Source organism: Protopterus annectens, chromosome 12.part0, assembly GCF_019279795.1.
Source record: "Protopterus annectens isolate FY-2018-M chromosome 12.part0, PAN1.0, whole genome shotgun sequence".
NCBI lineage: Eukaryota > Metazoa > Chordata > Ceratodontiformes > Protopteridae > Protopterus > Protopterus annectens.
Window position 1 is genome coordinate 492,505,871 of NC_056746.1, and position 22,420 is coordinate 492,528,290.

The following is a 22,420-nucleotide window of genomic DNA, read 5'->3' on the forward strand; positions in this document are numbered from 1 at the left end:
ACCATGGCTACAGGTAACAACATATTCTACTCCATTTGGCAATTGGTAGGTTGATTGACTTATCTTGAGGGTGTGCCAGACTTGAGGATGGTGCTGGAGGGCTGCCCATGTCGGATGCGCATAGTACACTCCCTATACATGGTTGAGCACAGGTAGTGTCATGTTTGGCATCCCTTTTACTGTCTGTGTGAGTCAGAGAGAGGTGTCATTCCCTGGGTCCCTACTGTGTCAGTGCATATGCTACGTGTTGCCTCTATGCCAAGGCCAGGTCATACTGGGCATGCCTCCTTCTGCCTACTGGGGCAGGCTCAGTTTGTCCCTCCTCCGAGTCACTCTGTGCCTGTACAGGCCTTGGGCACTGGTGGGGGGGCTGTGTGGCCCTGCCCCATGCTGCTCCTGCTGCAGCTGTTTCCGCAGGATCATATTGTGTAGCATAGCACATACCATAACAATTTGGGTATATGTAGCTGGTGAATACTGCAGAGCTCCACTGGATGTGCCCAGACACTGGAACCGTGACCTGAGCATCCCAAACACATGCTCTATTATATGTCTGGCCTGTGCGTGTGCCTCATTATGGCGTTGTTGTTGAGGTGTGTGTGCATTTCTGATGGGTGTCATCAGCCACGGCTCCAGTGGGTACACAGTATCCCCCACTAGGTGACTGTAAGGGATATCCACATTGGCAAATCTGTGGTACAGCTGCATCAGATGGCATATGTGTGAATCGTCATAGCTTCCAGGGCAGCCAGCATACACATTCATTAAAATGTCCTGGGCATCACATACGACCTGGCAGTTGATGGAGGGGATGCCCCTGCAGTTGATGTAGGCCCTAACCTGCTCACCGGGTGGTGCTTTGATGCATATGTGCATGCAGTCTATAGCACCCACTACCCCAGGGTATTCTGCTATTTGGTGAAAGAGACTCATATTGCTGGTCAACACCTCATGTGTACTGAGGAAATATATGTGTTCACTGCCATGTGCTGCCATGGCATCCAGGAACTGGTGGAATACTCTGGATGCTGATGCCTGTGAGATCCCCATGATATCCCCAGTTGTGCTTTGGGAGGTACCTGTGGCTAGTATACCTAGGCCTACACATACCTTGGTATCCACTGGGATGGGTTCCCCTCAGCCAGTTTGGTATGTCAGGTTTGGCCGGCACAGCTCAACAATTTGCTGTAGCAGGTCTCTGTCCACCCTATAGTGCTCCACTATCTCCAGCTCATGTAGCCCCTGGTAGGTTACCCTGGGTCTGTACACTCTTCTCCATCTCCTCACTGTGGGTTGTTCAGCAGCGTTCACATCCTCACCACCCTCAGCCTCTTGCACATGTTGTTCTATGTTGCCTGCTGCAGCCCTTCTCATTTTGTAGGTTTGTTTGTTAAAATTTCCCCCGCTTGTATACACCGGTGGTGTAGAGTGCGGAAAAACCAGAGGGGAAGGTGTGTGCATAGTTTATAGAAGTGTTCTGGGCTGGGCTGGTCTACTGTCTGTGTAATTGGCTGATTCTGATACATTTTACCTGCCAGCTAAGCTAGTTCTCCGTGATTACATTGCTACTGCTGTTTTCCTTCCCATTGCCTCCCTGTTTAAGCCTGTGTGCACGCCACACAAACGGAGTGCTCAAATGTGCACAGAGCTGCTATTTCCTGGTTTAACTTCTTTTTTTTTTCCTGCAAAACCTGGTGTGCAGCACGAACACCCGCTTACACTTTGTAAAGAGTTCTAGGCAGTTTGGACACACCTCTAGCTTAGCTATGCTAAGCTAGTAGCAATCCCGAGCCACAGGGCTCCAATCCACTTACAGTATGCCTGTCACACACCCCCATGATGCCACCTATATCATAGTCTTGCACTCAGCTATTTATACTCTTACTCTTGGGACCTGCCTCACACCCTGGGGAAATCTGGGATTCACTATCCTTCCCCTCATTTGCATAGGATTGCCTGCTAATGCATAGTTACATGTCCCACACTGAGCCTCCTCCCTTAGCAACCATTACTCACTGGCCATGTTGTCTTATGCCTGCCATTGACTTGCATGGCAGAATACTGCTTTTAGTTAGAATGCTCATTTTAAGTTTATTTTTTTATTTTCCCCCCGATTCCATTTGCATGCCACTGCCCTATGCTTAAACAGCTGAGATCGTCAAAAAAAAAATAAAAGTTGACTTTTTTATTTTTGAAACAGTTTGCAATGCCAATGGCCTTATACATGGCCATTGGCATGCTTTTTCAATGATATGCAGCCTTTATTTGGAGCTGTCATAGCTCCATTTTGTAGTTTGCAGAAATGTACTCGGTTACTAACCGAGTACATTTCTGCAGACTGCACTCATCCTGCACTGACAACTGACAGCTTCCTGGATTGCAAATTATCCTCATTTGCATGGTTTTCACCTGCAAATGAGGGTAATTTGCATACAGGAGCTCGGTCCGTGCAGGATTAGCCTAAGAGCTCACGTGCACATCCCGGGAACTCGTTCCTGGATCGCACATCAGCCATATTGCCAAAAACAGCTCTTAGACTAATCCTGCATGCAATAAAGGGCTTCATATATCCGGGCGGTTATCTTTCAGTTTCAGTGGAGCAACATACACAATTTCTATACTAGAGAGATTTCTGTATTGTCTTTAAATGTGGAGGAATGTAAATTGCCTAATGACTTCCACCATCTTCCAAAAGATCTGAGGTCTATGTATTTTCACAGGTAGATGCTAAAGGCTGCCATCAATGGTTGTTTTGAGCCTGGGAACTAGTCATCAGATGACAAGAAATTATGTTATTCTGCATGCCAGCCCAGCAGTAATATTTGAGATGTTAATCTGAGTGGTCTCTGAGAGAGAGAGAGAGAGAGAGACAGCATTCTGTATTTGGTATTGGACCTGACAACATCAAGATCCATTTACCACACTTCTGTCTTGCTCTTAAGTAGGTTAACTAGGTTATAGTAATTCTCTTAGATGTAGTCAGAAATATAGCAAAGCTTAATTTAGATGTTTTCTTTATTTATTTGAGACTGTCCTGCAATGTTATTTTAAATATTTCCTGTGATTTTTAACTCTGATGTCACTGTAAATATATATTTAGTATTGTCTTGTTCTTTTATTATTTATTATTAAATATATTTAAGTTTTGAGAGTATTTGCATATTTATGTGGTGACACTGTTTGGGCCACTACTAATAGCCTTGCTCTTGGTAAAACTACCATTTGTATTGATAGTAACATTACATGGTAAGATTGGACACCCTTTGTTAAGGGCCTTAAAGTAGCTGATAAGGAGCTGGCTGGTGACAGTGATAACTACCTTATAGTCTGGGAAAAAGGGGGCATAGCTAGTAAATCTGTGCCAGCCTTTCTAAGGTGTGTGCATGTGTGTGTGTGTGTGTGTGTGTGTGTGTGTGTGTGTGTGTGTGTGTGTGTGTGTGTGTGTGTGTGTGTGTGTGTGTGTGTGTGTGTGTGTGTGTGTGTGTGTGTGTGTGTGTGTGTGTGTGTGTGTGTGTGTGTGTGTGTGTGTGTGTAAATCAAACCTCAAAGAGTGTGTTTGTCAGCTACTTGGGCAGGGACATGAAGCACTGGTTAGACAGAGAGGGTGCTGGAGGTCTTGGCTTGGCCAATCAGCTGAGATCACAAATCTATAGCTGTGCAGTGGGGAGACTTATTGGGGCTCTGGAGAAAGAGGAAGAAACCATCCCCGGACTGACTGTGGTCTCTGTGTGCTGTTAAGGGAAATTGCACTTGATACAGAGAGCTGCATCTGGAAATAGTATGTGTGTGTGTGTGTGTGTGTGTGTGTGTGTGTGTGTGTGTGTGTGTGTGTGTGTGTGTGTGTGTGTGTGTGTGTGTGTGTGTGTGTGTATGTGTGTGTACCTGTCATCTTCTCAATGTACGTCCCCCACTGGTGCCAGTGGTGAAGATTAAGGCTCCTTGATTACTAGTCCAGTGGTGGGGCATCACACTGGACTTGACTTTTTTACTTTTATTAAATACACTGGTAAGGTAAGGATTCCACCAGTGGGGTTTGTTTTTGGTGTTAGACTTGAGCTTACTTTGGTAGGTACTGCAGCCTCAATACAGCCATTTGCATGTTTGTACAGGGTTTCTGTGAATAGGTCTGCATAGGTAGCTGTGTTCTCAGAATTTGGGGCAAACATGAATTTTGACAAACTATAGCTTAACAGGATATAGTTTGCTTTAGAATAGTTCTTAACTGTTCATGATTTAGTTGGGTTTTCTGGGTTGATTTTTATTTCAAAGGAAACAGCTTTGTGGTCTGACCTCACCAATGAAGATGTGACTCAGGGGACGGTACAGTGCTGTTCCATGTTGGTGTGTAATAGGTCCAGTATATTTGATCCTTTGGCTGGAATGTCTACTATCTGGTCCAGGGTGTTCATGTTGATAGAGTCCAATAAATCAAATTCCAAAGAAAACTGACAAACCACTAAATAAAACAAAAAAGAGGCAAAAAAATGGAAACAAGCTGTTTTTTGTATGTTAGCTCTTTCGTCAAGTTTAATAACTCAACTTCTTCAGACAAACAGAACAACCATATCAGATACACTTAAATACCAAATACAAAATCACATGATCAAGGGTAAAAGTCACATGACCAAGAAATGTTAAACTTTTACAGTGACCACATTACTTTTCTGAGAAAAAAATTTTGAATGCATATAAAGTTATTTATAAAATACTTAAAATACCATCCTCCATCTGAAACACATTCAGCATCCTCATTTTTTAAAACATACACAACCAAAAAATACACAAATAATATAAAATTATAAACTATTCAACGAGTCAAACTCTTCAATTTCAGCACGCAGACTATAGAACACAGATCATTTAATCCTGGTTGATTATAGGCATGTGTTCTAATCTGCTAAATTGACTCGTGCTGCTCAAGTCTTAGGGTTTGTGAACTTCTCCTTTCATCATACTCAACTTGATCTATCACTCTGAATAAAAATGAGTGGCCTGGCTGATTAATCACATGTTTAGCTAAAGCACTTTCCAACCTCCCTTTTCTAATATTATATAGGTGTTCATACACACGCTCTCTTAATTTAAGGTCAGTCTTGATTATGTAAAAACTAAGACAAGACTGGCACTGGGCTAAATACACCACTCTACTGGAATTACAGTTGTACTTGCCCTTACAAGTACACTTTCTCCCTTTCAGTGTGTATGTGTAACCCATATCCATATGCTTACAATAGGCACAGGCCTCATATTTAAACATACCTCGTTGCTTTGTCAGTTCCAAATTTTTAAATTCTAATAACCCTTTCAGGTTTTGAGCTCTTCCTGCCCTTAAGGGCTCCTTAGTGAATAAACTAGGTGCTAATCCTAAATTTATTTTTATAAGAGCTCAAAACCTGAAAGGGTTATTAGAATTAAAAAAAAATGGGAGTGACAAGGCAACAAGGTATGTTTAAATATGAGGCCTGTGCCTATTGTAAGCATATGGATGTGGGTTATACATACAAAATGAAAGGGAGAAAGTATACTTGTAAGAGCAAGTACAACTGTAATTCCAGTAGAGTGGTGTATTTAGCCCAGTGCCAGTCTTGTCCTAGTTTTTACATAGGCAAGATTGACCATAAATTAAGAAAGCGTGTGTATGAACACCTATATAATATTAGAAAAGGGAGGTTGGAAAATGCTTTAGCTAAACATGTGATCAATCAGCCAGGCCACTCATTTTTATTCAGAGTGATAGATCAAGTTTAATATGATGAAAGGGGAGGTTCACATACCCTAAGACTTGAGCAGCGTGAGTTAATTTAGCAGATTAGAACACATGCCTATAATCAACCAGGATTAAATGATCTGCGTTCTATAGTCTGCGTGCTGAAATTGAAGAGTTTGACTCGTTGAATACTTTATAATTTTATATTATTTGTGTATTTTGGTTGTGTATGTTTTAAAAAAATGAGGATGCTGAATGTTTTTCAGAAGGCGGATGGTATTTTAAATGTTTTTTAAATGACTTTATATGCATTCAAAAAATTTTTCTCAGAAAAGTAATGTGGTCACTTTAAAAGTTTAATATTGCTTGGTCATGTGACTTTTACTCTTGATCATGTGATTTCGTATTTGGTATTTAAGTGTATCTGACATGGTTGTTCTGTTTGTCTGAAGAAGTTGAGTTATTACACTTGACGAAAGCCCAAACATACAAAACACAGTTTGTTTCCAGTTTTTGCCTCTTTTTTTGTTTTATAAAGAGTTCAGGAAATGTTATGCCCATGAATTAGAGTCAGTGTACATTTCCAAGTCTGTAGAGGGGTAGTTAAAGTCTTACATGAATAGGGTACTTGGTTGGATGGTGAGTGCCTCTAGTATGTCTAGTTAAGAGTTGTGATCTTCATGGGTCATAGAGGGTGACCTGAATCTGACCAGGACATTGTAAGTAGCCTTGTCTATGGAGACTTGGACTTGGATGAACTCCAGGGTATCATCCTGTTTAACCAACCTGGAGCTGTATTTGTTGATAATGCAGATCAAGACACCTCCATCTTTAGCCCCCTGTCTGTGCTGCTGTTGGCCTAAATGTATGGAAGGCACTGTAGCCTTGACTGCCAGAATACTTACTGAGTCTTAAAACCAAGTCTCTGTAACAGCACAGATGTTCATACTCTGCAGACTGAGGAGAACGTGTAGGGTATGGAGTTTCTTATTTAGGTTCCTAGCATTGAGCAGTTAACACCTTAAGGTTGCTTTTTTTCTGTATTGGTAGTTTTTCCTTTTGGTATTACCTAAAATAGGCTCTGGGGGGGGGGGGGATGAAGCTTTAGTCACTATCCAAAATCCCATTGAGGAGATGTGCAGACTCTCCTTAGCAAAGCAACATGGTCTGTTAAACATGTCCTCCCATGCTGATATATTCTGGGTCCCCCTGGAGTGATACCAGAAACTAAGCCAATTATTAAAATAAATCATTTTCTGTTCATACTGTAGCATCATCCTTGGTGAAGGTAGAGTACTGTTCACTGGAAGGCACATACCTATCTGTGACACATATTCAGAGAGATCTATAATGCCTTGCTTCATATAGTCCAGTGAGATATGTCTTAGGTCATTTGCACCCACATGGACTATGATAGAATCCTGTTGGTACCTGTGGTGCAGTGACTTCACCCAAAATATATGTATCATCTGTTCATTGCACGCATGGGAGTGAATTATTTGAGATGCAACTCCTTTAATCAGTTGAAGAAAGACGTGGTAGTTCTCTCAGAATATGTGTCTGAATTGGGTGTGAAATTACTATTGAGCATTCCTGTCATTCTAAGTGGATTCAGTGTATCTATATATATATATATATATATATATATATATATATATATATATATATATATATATATATATATATATATATATATATATATATATCAGCCTCGAATTGGCAACAATGGCTGCTTTGCTGGAGATGGCATGAATCATCTCTCTCGCTCGCTCTCTCTCTCTCTCTACTCTCTCTCTCTCTCTCTCTCTCTCAAATCTTAAAAAAAGTTGCACTCCTTACAGGCACTCCCAACCCTGAAAAATATAGCTATAGGCATAGTTAGTTAAACATGATTTCAGAACAGTGATATCAACCCCACAGAACAAGGATTTAATGCCTGCCATTCTATCAGACCAAACGCCATATTGGTTAGTGTAGCTGGAGAGATTATCTGTGTTCCTCTTCACCTCCTCAATCATAATGCAAGGCAGTAACCTTAAACTGCTTCACATCCTTCTCACAATAACAAAAAACAGTACCACATAGTTGCCAACATCCATATCCCCTACATGACCAAGCAAACCACAAAGCATATCTAAACAAAAATGACATCCCTCAGTACAGAGCTCAAATTTCATCCTCTTGGATGACTTTAACTACCCCTCCATTAATTGAGAAACCTATACTACCCCAAAGGCGTATGCACAAAGATTCATGGATGGTATTAATGCCAACTCCTTATACAAACTATTCCAAATTCCAACAATGGGCTCAAAATATTGGATTTGGTTCTCACCATCATGGCTCTCCTATGCTCAGCACCTATATTTACCAAAATCACTGGTCAAATTGACCACCATGAACTAACACCTTGCAGCCAAGTTACTTTGTAACCTTTCTGTCTTCAAAGACTACTTCAAAGCAAATCTGGTCCAACTAACTAGTGACCTAATGAAACTGAAACACCCTCATCATCCCCGTAGCCACACATCTCATACACAAGCAAACAGATACAGACACACGCACACAGACACAGACACATGCATACACGCGCACAGACACACACACACACACACACACACACACACACACACACACACACACACACACACACACACGCACACACACACACACACACGCATGCACGCACATGCACAGGCTCACACACTCACACACACACGCGCGCGTGCGCGCACACACACACACACGCACGCACACACACACACACACACACACACACACACACACGCACACGCACACGCACACACGCACACACATATGCTTATTTATGGACACATTCTATGATTACCTCCAGATTTGCACTGAAGCCTTAGCCTCTGTAAGATATACAAAAAAATGACAAATTTAAGAAAAAAAAAATCATAGAAACTGTTTTAACAAGGAATACAATAAGAAGAACACAGTCATAGCCCATAAAAGTAAAACTAACACCTCATCAGCTAGAGATGAACTCAGAAAGATCAAGAAAGGAAGCTGGAAGCAAGATTAAATCTTCCAAAGGCAAGTTTAAATTCAGAATTGCCACCCATGCTAATGATAACCAGAAAGCCGTCTTCAACTAGGCCAGGAACCTCACAATTAATACCTAACAATGCTTTGAATTAATACAAAATAACACCACATACTCATCCCTTGAGGACATAAACAACATATTAGCAAATAAATTCCACTTAGTCTTTGCTCCTCTATTTCCACCTAATTATCTGTGGCATGTTAGTATGCCTATGTCACCCCCAGTCATCTCTGAGAAAGTCTTAAATGCATTATCCAAGGCTAAAGTACCAGGCTGTCTTCTTGTCAGCATCAAACATTGTCTGGCCGATTCATTATTATGTCTATTCACTCTCAGCCTCTCCACTGGATTCATGCGATAGGTATGTAGTCATCCCACTCCATAAAGGGGAATCCACTACTGACTGGGAAAACTATAGACTTATAAGCCTCACCAGCCTCAGCTGTAAGGCAATGGAGAGTATCATTATGATTAGCAAAGATATAGGTAGTCTTCGAACCTTGGAGCCTAACCAAGTTGGATTTGTTAAAGGTACACTCTGTCTCCTAAATCTGGTGGACTTTTTTCAACCAGTCAATGAGGCACTGGACTCAGGCAAATCAGTTCACATTGTGTAGCTGGACTTGGACAAAGCCTTTGATACCATTTCATATTCTGGCATCATTGATAAAATAATCAAACTAAATGTAACCTCATATGTTACCTACCAGATTGCAAAGTGGCTCACCAACAATAGCCAGTTTATTAGTGCTGGAGACACACACTCAACCAGAAGAGTAGTTCTCAGTGGTGTAGCCCAGGGATCTGTTCTGGCCCACTCCTGTTTGATATTGACTTAACTGATGTCAAGGCTAACACCAAGGTCCTATGGTTAATAACGTTTACTGATGATTTCAAACTGGGAGGTGTCACATACACCCCAGCTGACCACTGGATTCTCCAGAAGGGCCTAACATGCACATACAAATGGTGCTTAGACCATGGCTTCAAGCTAAATGCTAAGAAATGCAGCACTGTGATCCTTCAGAAAACCTATGCACCCAAGCTGCTATCACATAGGTAACACCCTCCCTAAGAACTGACTCAGTCATTACCAGCTCGGGCATTTTTATTAACAAAGAACTAGCCTTTGGCTAGCATGTTACCACTATTGTTAGGAAATCCTTGTATATAGCCAGACTAATCACCAAGCATATATCTTCCAGAGCCAAGGAAGTCATTTTTCCCCTCTACTTTTCCTTTATCAGGGCAATTATAGAGTCTAATGCCCTCTTTGATATTTACTTATCAAAGCACATGACCCAGCTCAATATACCACAGTGTTTAAAAAAACTAAAAGCAAGAACCACCACCAGATACCAGGTACCCTCGTCCAAATAAATACACAATCCAAGTATTTAGAGATAAAAAATGGACATACAACATAGGTAATGTGCAAGATATACTATGTGCTCACTTTCACAAGTAGCACTAACTGTGAATTTATACAGCTTATTTTGATCCAGATGTAAAAATTCAGAGCTGATATCTATAAACCCATAATAGGAACATTTACACAGGGTCTAGTAGCCAGTTTTCCAGGAAAACATCGTATATCTTGCACATTGCCTATGTTGTAAGAAATTCTATGCTGGGAAGACTGACAGATTATTCAAGGATAGGATTCGTGAACATCTTTAATATATTAATAAAAGGAATAGGGTGAATGCTTTAGCTAAGCATGTGATGGATACAGATTCTACACATACGTTTCAGTTCTTGGCCATAGGTAGGGTCTATACTAACGTAAGGTTGGGTGACATGAGCAATAGGACAGAGGAATTGGAAGCCAGTTGGATAGTTAGATTGAGAGGGGATATGGGACATGGCTTGAATGAGCATGTACCCTTGAGACCAAAGTTAAAACCCAGACCATTATTTAGGTAAAAAACTTGTCTTTTGTATGTATATATATATATATATATATATATATATATATATATATATATATACAAATATTTCTTCATAATATGTTTTATGGTTGTGTAGTTTGCTTTAAATTAATAAGTGTTTATTTTATATTAAATATGGTTGAATTGTTTTTACAAAGTACATGGCCATGTGAGATGATGTGGTGTCATGTGATGTAAATGAGATAGTATTTAATTGCGCAGTTAGGTAAAGAACATTAACACCTGATGAAGCAGTATTGTGAAAGCGCTTGTGTTTCTACCTGTGATTAAATGTGATTTTAAACTGGAGCTTGGCGCCTCACCTGAGTCCATTTTTTATCTCATACCACAGTGTTTGCTTGCGGCATGCTAACCTTGGACTACCTGACTGCCTTAAAGTGCTTTCACTCTTTTCCTTGTCCAACTGATGTTTGGAGGGGACATCTGCGTAGACTACATAGCCTCAAAGGATCCAGTCCTATGCATTCTCCTTCACATCCACAAAACTAATAACATTCTAAACACCTACTAAAGATTTGAACTTATAATACAATATATAGAGGACCTGCTAGTGTGATAGATATCTATCACAGAGTATACCTCTTTTATGGAATTAAATCTCCCCGGATGTAAAGCACTGTAGTACCCTGACCCTTTGTAAGTGCAACTTGGATAACTGGATGAGCAATCATAAGTAAACCACCAGTCTGGCCCCACAACAGAGCTGTAGCTGGCTCATTGTGTGTCCAGTATTGTTTTGTAATCTAGTCCTCTTCATTTAAAGGATAATGTTCAAAAGAAAAATTGTCCAAGTCGGTCCAACTTTAAAGTTGAGGAACAAAAAAGAAAAAGTCTTGTTCTACTTTTAAAACTGCATCAAGCCACTTACTAAAAATTATCTGCAGTCCTGACCACAAAACCATCAAAATTCAGAAATGCTGATACAGAAATGAATAGCAGAAGTTCACTACCAAACAACCAGCATCTCTAGGTCACACTCCATAACACCATGCCCAGGGTGGCTGCCTTCTTCACCACATCCCTACATTTCTACCACTCAAACCCTTATGGAAAATTATTATAACTAGATCCAAAGTAACATATCCTGCGGGGGTCTGCTATTATTTCAAAGCTTGGTAAACTCAATTTAGGATCATGTGGCTAGACCACAAAATGGTCCACTGAATCAATATCCTTGTTTTAACCTATCAACCTATCAACCCATACGGTCTCTAAGCCAAAGCAGGAATGAAGGTAACCTCATATCTGCAGTATTCCAAGACTTATCAAAGACCTGTATCTACTTTATCCCACCAACTTCTTTTAAATAAGCTTTCTTCATTAGGATTATGTCCACCAACTTGCTCCTGGTTTAAAAGCAATGGAATGGTAAACAGACATCTTCTCCTTTCTCACTGTAGCAGTGGGTGTCCCCTAGAGGTCTATACTTGGCACAGTCCTTTTCATTGTATTCATAAACAATCTCCACACTGCAAGAAAACATACTACAGATATTGGATATGGTATTATAGAAAGCATGACCTGTTGGCTTCAGTACAGCTGGGTAGCAGTAAGTGCAGTGAAATGATAAGGTATCTATATAAACGGGGGCTAAGAAAGTAGCAGTTCCCATCATGAGGACCTTTAAGACCATATATAGAATATTGCATGCAGGTTTGGTGACCTTGCATAAACAGGTCACATTGCTACAAGAAATAAAGACATAAGCAGTTGGAAAGGTGTGAGCAACAGATGGTATGTTGTATTAAAATAGAATTAGAGAATGTAACCTATTGTCACTAGAAGAAGGGGTGTGATGGTTGAGCATGGCAGGGGTACTTAAGGAAGCAGAGGTGAGATCCAATTAAAGGAAAACTACCTTTTTCTACAGTTTAACTCAACTCTTGGGTTGCATTTTCCATACAATATGGTTCCAATATTGTGTAGGTACTATAAACCTACTTGCCCTGACTTTCATTTCCTTGTCAACCCTATAAACTAGGTACTCTGATACTATTTATACAAAGGTTTTTTATGCTTTCCTGTGACATCCTTCCAGGTGGGTGATTATCTGATGCAGAGATTTATGGGAAGAGACATTTCCCACTTTCTTTGAGTTAGTCCTTACACAGATGGAGTGTACGATCGTTTTCTAGTCTACAAAGGAAATGTGGCAACTCTGACACAGTTAATGTTGTGGATTGATAGGCCAGTGAGCTCCCATATGAAAGAGCAATGGATGACAGAATGAAACTGAAGAGAATGAGGCACAGGAAGATGCTCTGGAACTTTCTATAGAATGCTCACAGGAAATAGAGAACAAAAAATGTGTCCTCTGTTTAGAAGAAAAATGATCTAAGAAAAGAGTTGCTTGATTTAATATAAATGGACATACATATTAAGATCAATGTAAGAAATAGACTGCAGAAAGTGAATAAAACCCAAAAAGTTAGAAGTTTGATAAAACAAATGAACACGGTAATTAGGACTGTCAGAGATTCATGTGATATAACAGAAGTAAACAGGATATATTATGGTGCAGCTAAATTAACATCAGATAAAGTCTTACCAAAAAATAGGTAGTGAGGGAAAGGAAAGGGAGAAATTGAATACCATCATGGAAGTATTGAATAGAGAAAACTATATTGCAATTAAGACAAGAAGTGTCACTGTTAGAAGAGTATAAAAGAGGGAACAGATCAGCAAAAATCCTCAGAAACATAGACGTGATAAAAGCAATGTGCAGTATCAGAATAGATCAGGAGCTATTGTGCAAATACCTCCCAACCGTACCGAATTTCTGGGTTTTTACCGAGTTTTGGGGTCCAGATAATGGGGTGCCACGATTCCCGAGTGGCACCCTTTCATTTCCGATTTTTCCCCCAGCTTTTTATTTAATTTTTTTTTTGCGCTTTTGGAGCTGACGTCATCACATGCACGATGATGTTAGCTCTGTCGGGGCTACCAGCCTGTCGGAATTAAGCTTAAGGGCTTACATTTCCGGGTTCTGGCTGACGCTTCATTTTTGAAGGGATTGTATTCTAGCACTCGAGAATCTTTGTTTTGGAATGGATGTATTCTGGCTACAGCTGCCGCACTCAAGGGTCGAGAAGGTTGGTAAGGCTTATTTTGACTGGCTTGGGCACACGAGAAGGTAAGGTTTTATTTTGAATGGGCAGCCTGGACTTGCGCGCAGGAAAGGATTTGTGGTTGTAAGCATTTTCAGACTTTAGAAATTGCAAGTCTGTTGGTATCTGAGCAGAAATGGTGTAGCGCGAGAGTATTTGTGTTTTGAATGGAGTGGCTGTACTTGTAAGCTATTGGTTTTCAGGTATCTGACTTTGGAAGTCTATCTGAGCAGAAGTGTGTGCGTAGTATGGTTATTGTGCTATCTCTTCTTAGAGCCTCGAGGGAATTGGGTTTTGCATAGGATATATTAGTTGGAAATAAAAAAAAAAAAAAAACACTGCATTCATTACAGAAATAATGCACTGATTCAGTCTCCCATGTTCAACTTCTATTTTTCTATGTTTCATCTCACTTCCAATTTTCTTATCTGTCTTCTCCTTTTATATTAACCAAATGTCTTCTGTTTTATCCGTTCACTCAGGGTACACCTTTAAATAAGCAGGTTCTGATTCATACCCTATACTCATCATCAAATGCTGAATAAATCCAACTACAAAAGATCTGGAAGTGATAAATTAATAAAATGTTTAAGACATGTGCATGAATAAGTGCATGTACTGCCGACAGCAGCTTTTTAATTTGTGTGTTTATAATACTACTACACTGCACCTAATTGAGGCTGAAGAAGATGACGACTACAAGAAAACATTTTGAAATTGGTTTCACTCATTGCTGCTGAGTTTAATTTTACAGGTAACATGTCACCTATAGTTAGGCTAGTCTCATTTTGATAATAATGCAATTTCATAATGGTAAAATACGCCAAGGTTAAAGTATATATATAAAACCTTCATTTAAAAAAAACATCAAAATTACAAGAGTCTTTCTGCTGAGAACAGAATAGTAAAGGTCACATAGCCCATAAAACATAATACTTTCTTTATAGTCACTCTAAGCTCAGGGAGGCTAGCCTATGAACATGTTTTGAGTTGCTATCTTTGCAATGCAGAGCATACTAGCTTAAAGGAAGAACTGCTCGTTTCTGTCGTCATGCTTCCTTCTTAACTAGCTAGCGTCTAAAATATAAACCCTTGTGACAGTTATATTGCATATAAAGATGCATTTGTAATATTGTCAGCCTGTTTTTGTTTTTATTTCTGTCTTCTGTAAATGTCTGATTAATACAGATCATGCTACATTAGACATTCTGAGGAATCATAATTAATAAGATATTTTGAGTAATGATGATTAATATAAAAATACAGACCAAGACAGCAGAATGCATAGTGTACAACTTCAATGAAGCTTTACAGACTATGTGGAATAAGTTGATGTTCATCTGATGTTAAATTATTCTTCTTCGTTTTGTTATTATTTAATGGATTTGGAATTTTGTTCCCTTTTGTAACGGTCTGCTAATTATATGCTACACAACTGTTCGTATATTTGTTTTGTACTACACCTGTTTTCCTTTCATAGTATAAGTAACAGAAATGTGAAGTCCAGCATTGTCTCTCTCTCTCTCTCTCTCTCTATATATATATATATATATATATATATACACATTTTTTTTATTGGTTTTTTTTTGTTTGTTTCATGCATTTTGTTTCACTGCCTACTGGAAAAACATTCAAACAATACATTTAAAATGCTCCCTGTCAAGCAAGTTTGCTGTATTATACAAGGAATATAATTTAATAAAGTCAGGAAGGTGTATAAAAAAACACATTATGTATATTTCTTGTTTTGTGTGCAAGGGGCCAATGATTTAAAAACAGCCCAAAGGTAATCTTTATCCACCACTGGCCAGACGCATTTTGTTTAGATTTGCTGTTTCAATGAATGTGAAGGGCAGAGAAGTTTTAATGCAAGTCTGTTTTCATTGTGAGACAGTATTGCTTTGTTTAGCAGACAGATGTCTGTTAGTGTTTGTGCATTGTGCTATAAAATTTAAAAATAAAATCCATATAATCATTGTAGAAAAAAAGCAGTCTGCACGCATTGGTGTTTATGGTAAATGGGGTGAAATAGCCAGGTACTGGAACATTGGAATGGCTGCAGGGGGACTCATGCCATATTCTGGTTGTCTGTTCTTCAGTTTGCATTTGAAAGTTGGTATCCCACAATTCCACTGGAGTGGGTGGGGTTACACAATTATGTATGCAAATTTTACGTTAATCAACGTACAGATTTGTACCTATTTTTCATGGGCCTTGTCCAGATTTTTAATGTTTCCAGGTTGAGAGGTATGAATTTGCACTTTTGCAAATAATAAACTAAAAATATCACCACAGGCAGAAAAACATTTGAAGGTAAATATAAAGGAAGAGTACATAAGCAATTTACTGATGACCCAAAAAAGATTTGTAGAGAATTGGGAAACAAGGCAAAAGGAATTCAAACACCACCAAAAAAGAAGAAATAGATAAATTTTGGAAAAATATCTATGAAGATCCTGTGGAATATAACAAAAATGCTAAATGGATAGAAGAAGTAAAAGAAAGAATAAGACGTTCAAATGTACAGGATGTGAAACTATATGAAGTAACAGCCACAGAGACTGAAGCAAAGTTAAGAAAAGTTCCTAATTGGAAAACCCCAGGCCCAGATGCAGTTCTTAACTTCTATCTAAAAGCATTAACATCTTTACATGAAGATTTAGCCATGAGTAAGATTTGTATGCACACCCTGACCAGATACTAGCCTAGTTAGCAATAGGAAAAACAATACTCCTACTTAAGAGCGAACCTGCAAGCTATCCTAAAAAACTATAGTCCAATAACTTGCCTTCTGAAGATGTATAAACTGATGGCAACAGAGTTTATAGTCATTTAGAAGAAAATTCAATCATAGCAATAGAACAAAAGAGTAATAAAAGAAAGTCATATGGAACAAAAGATCATTTGTCGTTAAATAAAGTCATAATGGAGAACCACAAAACGGGGAAGAACCTAAGTATGGCATGGATAGACTATAAAAAAAGCATTTGACAGTATCCCACATTCATGGATAAAAGAGTGTTTAAAAATGTATAAGATTCAACCTACACTGATCGATTACATTACAGCAACCATGAAACAGTGGCAAATCACTTTGTAGTTAAGCCATGATAAAGGACAAATTATTATTCCAGGGCTAAAAATTCAAAGGAGGATATTCCAGGGTGACTCTCTGTCACCACTGCTAGTTTGTCTTGCCCTTAAACCATTAAGTTGTCCACTTAACATATTAGGTCATGTCTACAATTTGACTCCCAGAAAACAGCAAGGTGCAAAGACTTATCAACTTATTTTTGTAGATGATTTAAAATTGTATAGTTCATCAGATGAGGAACTGAAAGCATAACTGCAAGTGGTCAAAACTTTTCCAGATGATATAAGAATGTCATTTGGTTTTGATAAATGTGCAAAAGCAACCTTTAAAGCAGGAAAGCTGCAGCACCAAGAAAACATCAGTTTGGGACAGCAATGTAATATAAAATAACTTGAGTAAGAGGGAGTGTATAAATATTTGGGAATTAATGAAGGATCAACAATAAAACATGAACAAATGTGAATAAAACTTAGTAAGGAATATTTTAGAAGACTTAAGACTAAAAAACAGTGTTGAAGTCTAGGAGTAGAGTCCAAGCTATAATCCAATTTGCTCTTCCTGTCTTAACTTACAGTTTTGGAGTGACTGACTGGCCACAAAAGGTGTTGGATAGGTTGGACAGTAAAACAAGAAGGATGCTTCATGCTCATCAAATGATTTATAAAAATCAGTGCATGCCAAGATTATATATTCCCCATACTAAAGGAGGTATGGGCCTCCTCAAAACTGATTACATGTATAGATCTGCAATCGTGGGACTGCATACATATCTGGTGACCTCACTAGACCCAAATGTAGTGAAACTGTTTTAACACAAGGAGAATGTCTAAGATGACTTCCCCTGCTTAGTTTAGCAGAAGCATATCGGTGTCCAGCATGAATGGAAATCAAACTAGAAATAGCTAAAAATTAGGCAGTAACTCAATGTGCCAAAAAACAAAAGAAACAATATAAGGCGAGGATCATATGAGAAGGCAAGAAAAGTGGAAAATGCATAAATACAGTTGCAAGTATAGAAAACTATTGGAACAACCTCATGTTGATCAGGATTATGTGCAGGAATGGTTAAGGAGAAGCGAATTCAAACCAAGACATGAAAGGTTAATATTGGCGGCCCAAGGGCTTCATACACATTGGTTTACAAAGTCCAGTAAACATGTGGGGGAAACAGACAAATGTAGGTTTTGTAAGACAGAATTGGAAACAGTTGCACATCTTGTTGCTGGCTGTGATATACTAATAGCAGAAGGACTGTATATTGAACGGCATAATAATGTGGCAAGACTGTTACACTGGGGATGTTGCAAACATTATAATATTGAAATAGCTGAAAAACATTTGAAGTATGAGCCACAAAGCGTCATAGAAAATGATGAAGTTTATAGTACATGGGATCACCCATTACCACCAGTTCAAAAAATAGAATTGAGAAAACCAGATATAGTAGTCCATGAAAGGAAGACAAAAGTAGCACTGATCATTGAAAATGCTACACCCAGTGACTACAGTGTCTTATGTACAGAGAGACACAAAGTTATAAAATACCAGGATTTACAGGCAGAAACAAGGGCAATGTGGAAGAAAGATACCCAGACAGTTCCAGTAGAAGTAGTAGGAGCAACGAGTGTTATAAAAAGGAATTTACAATCATACTTAGATATGTTACCGATAAGTGTAACTCCAACAAATTGCAGGAGTCATTACTGGGCACATTGCGGGTGCTAAAAAGAACACTTCTGGCTGACATCAAAGTCTGATTGAACTTTAATAGTACTTTGACTTAGGAATGGGGTCCACTCCCATCATGGTATTAGAAACCCAAAAGATTTGGAGAAATTAAAAAAAAGAGATATGTGGCTATTGACAGCAACCATGATATTCAGCAGAATCTATTTTAGCATATGTGTTGTATGAAGACTTGAAATTGATTATTGGAAGAGAAATGGATGAAGGAAAACAAGATCACATTACTCTGTCAACCCCCATGGGCAGCTATTTGTAGAAAAACATAATGAAATTGCATAAGAAGCACTTAGTGTGATTTTGAGTTGTTAAAATAGCTTAGAAAATAAAGACAGAGTTAAAAAAAGATTAGGCAGATGTATATTGTTTAGACTGCATTGGATTCATTAACCTTGTAGCCTTGCCCCCTCCTGATCTGTCAGTCGCATCTAGCTTAAAAGAAAACTCCACCTTAGAACTAAAATAAATCTGTTTTTTTCACTCTTATCTTTGTTTTCTGAGTTAACTTGGGCAGTATATTGAGGATAATTTTTAATGTGTGAGCATCACATTACCAGGAAAATATCTGATATTTTAGTTACAAAATAGTTTATGCAATTGAAATTAATATGATAATAAACCAAAATATTATGTAAAGCATAAAACAGTCTGGTGTCAACAGTTTCTTATTGTCCAGTATAATGAAGCCACTCTTTTCATTCATTCTCTGAATTCTCAGGGTAACAAGGGAGCCAGAGCCTAAGCTGGTACCTAGTAGGCACAAGGCAGAGAAACTCATCATAGAAGTGTCATAGAAGTGCACATGCGCACACACACACAAACAGTATGCATTCTCACAGGCAATATATTTTTGGGATTTGGGAGGAAACCAGGGTGTACAATCAAAACAAAGACACAAGAAGGATGTCAGGCTTGGTAAAGAAAGCATCTCAGTGATAAACCTAGATGAAGAATCATGCACTCTGAAATAACAATAATAACCACTAAGTCACTGTGATACCAAATGTTTTGCACAGTAAATTAAAACAGTAAAATAAGTTAAAAGCAAACTGATTCAGTAGCTTATGAGTTATATAAATGCATTTTACAATACAAAAAGAACTAATCGAGTTTCCATTAAAATTTAGTAAGAACTTAATTGCATTCAAGAGTACAATGCTGGCTTCTGGGTATTATCTGGAGAGAATATGTGCAGTCACATTGAGTCTGCATGGGTTTTCTCTGGGGGTTCTGTTTTTTGTTTGTCTCACCATTCAAATAAAAAAATGCTGTATTTGTTACTGTAAAAATCTACGTCCCCAGGCTTTGTATTGTGAATATGTTCTCTCTGGATTTTTGCTGTAAGGGAGTCTTTGACGTATCCCATTTACTAAAATTAAGTAAGCAAAGATTTTAAAAAATGCTGGTTCATAAGTGAAAATGAACTTACATCCAAAAAGTGATAAATGAAACTTTCAAATGTCACAGTTTTCAAATCTTCAAAAAGACCATCCTAAAAATAAATTATATTACCTTTATAGCTGTTAATGAATAAAATAATTTATAAAAATAAATGATGACATTATCACTAATAAATATGATATTGATGTTCTGGAGTCCCCATCAGTCTTACTATCCCTGGACTTGTACAAAGCTCACAATCACCACTGACTGTATATGTAACACTTTGACAAAATAACTCATCGATGTTTTATGTTTTATGCTGGCTCGGTAGCTGTCACACAGGTTTCTTTTTACCATGTTTTTAAAAGTTACATGCTTTGGTGATAAGAAAAAAAACTATGCAAAACTTTACTTCTTCACTGATAATGTAAGAAAGACATCACATTTCTCTAATAAATTTCGTCAAAATTTCAGGTGAATGTTACTGCTGAAATTTAGTATGCCAATTTTGACTGTGTAAATATGCTTTTTTAATGTACTAAAGGCAACTCCAGTGGAGAAAATGGTCATTCCAGCAATTTGAAATTCACTGTTTTAGAGTCTTCCCCTGGGATTCAGCAAGCAGCCATGCAGAAATAAGTCATTCCTGCATGGCAGGGACCGTTCCTGTTCAGCACGGCAGCGCGCCATGCATATTTATGAAGGCACGCTGCCATGCTCTAAAATGGACATGGTTCTGTGTACGAGCACAGGGGGTGTGTCTGAGAGCAGAGCTTTCACAATACACAAGCCCCCTGCACTCCAGAATTGCCTTTCGAAATGAGCGAGAATGCTCGTAACACACCCAACCCGTCAGGATAACAAATCTGTGGTGAAAGACATAAGGGACAATCGTCCCTACCAAGCCAAAAGTTGTTAGGATAACACAGGTAGCATAAGCACATAGCACACACCTCCCAACCCATCAAAGTAAGGAATGTGGACAAAGCCAAAAGGTACAATTGTTCCACAAAGCAGAAAGTTGATAAAATAACAGGTTCAGAATTAGCAGGGATATTCTGAAGGGTATAGCTAAAATACAACAAAACTGTTTTTTTTGTTTTTTTTTTAATAAATGCAATAAAGTTTAAGCATTGCTTAGCTATGCTTAGTCCAGCTTAAACAGCACAAGAAGTTAAATAGCAAGAGACATCCAACATCAGCAGTATTAGGTTCATAGGTTGATACTAGGCTATCTGCCCTTGGGCATTTATAAGCCTAGCCAGAGTGTGTTTGGCTTTCGCCACCCTTTTAGATTAGTTGACTGTGCCTCTGTATAGCAGAGGGGTGATGTGCCAGCAGTGTGTAACTCTAGCAACTCTCCACGTTTATGACAGCAATATTGCAATAATGTAGTGGTTAGAGTGTATGCTTTGCAAGAAGCCATCCCGGTTCGATCCCCACTGTAACCAATTTGCATTTTACATGTGAAAGCAGTACATAAACATTTTTTATTACCTACTAAATAACATATATTTGTTAACTGGAGTACTGCATTAGGTCCAGATGTGGGGTGTCAGTTCAATAAAGTTGTGAAATCCCCATATAAACACACGTGCCCCATACAGTATACTCACACATGAATAAATGTAATGAAAGCAAATTAGGGAATGTCAGGGGCAGTAAACACATTTATAATATGTAATGAATGATGAATCAAGCCATACAGCAGATAGTCTATAAAATGAAAAATAAGCAATGCTAAGCATTGCACAGCTGTGCTTACCAGGTATAAGCATTGTGTAAATATGACTGCTAAGCAATAAGTAGCCCAGCTAAGTGGATTTGCCCATCAGTAAGCAGTGCTGTACCTGTCTCTATAAGCACTGCCAACCTTAGCTAGGCAGGTTTGCCTGTAGCTTAGCTTAGCTCAGCATATTCAAAACCATCCAATCATGGCAAAGGGTGGGAAATCAGCCATATTTAAACCCCCACAGGTGGGAATACAGCTCATAACTGGTTGCAGCTTCCTACTGTAGACAGTATGGCAGGAGTCGGTGAGGGCATGTGCTTCCGGGTGCAGCGCTGGGGCATACAGGAGTCCATGGTCATGGTAGGACTCCTGGTACAAAACTATGATGAGAGACTGCTGCAGGGCCAGTATCAAGGCTCCCAATATAAAGTGGAAGCCTGGGACCATCTCGTCCATGATCTCACCAGTGCGACTGGTATCCCTCAGACTGGTGAGCAGGTCTGGCACCACTATGCCAGCTTGAAGCGGAGAAAGAGTGAGCTCTTGGATGAGTGGGTCCAAGAAGCAAGGCAGAGGGGTGATGTGCCAGCAGTGTGTAAGTACTCATACTGATAACTGTCTACTAATGT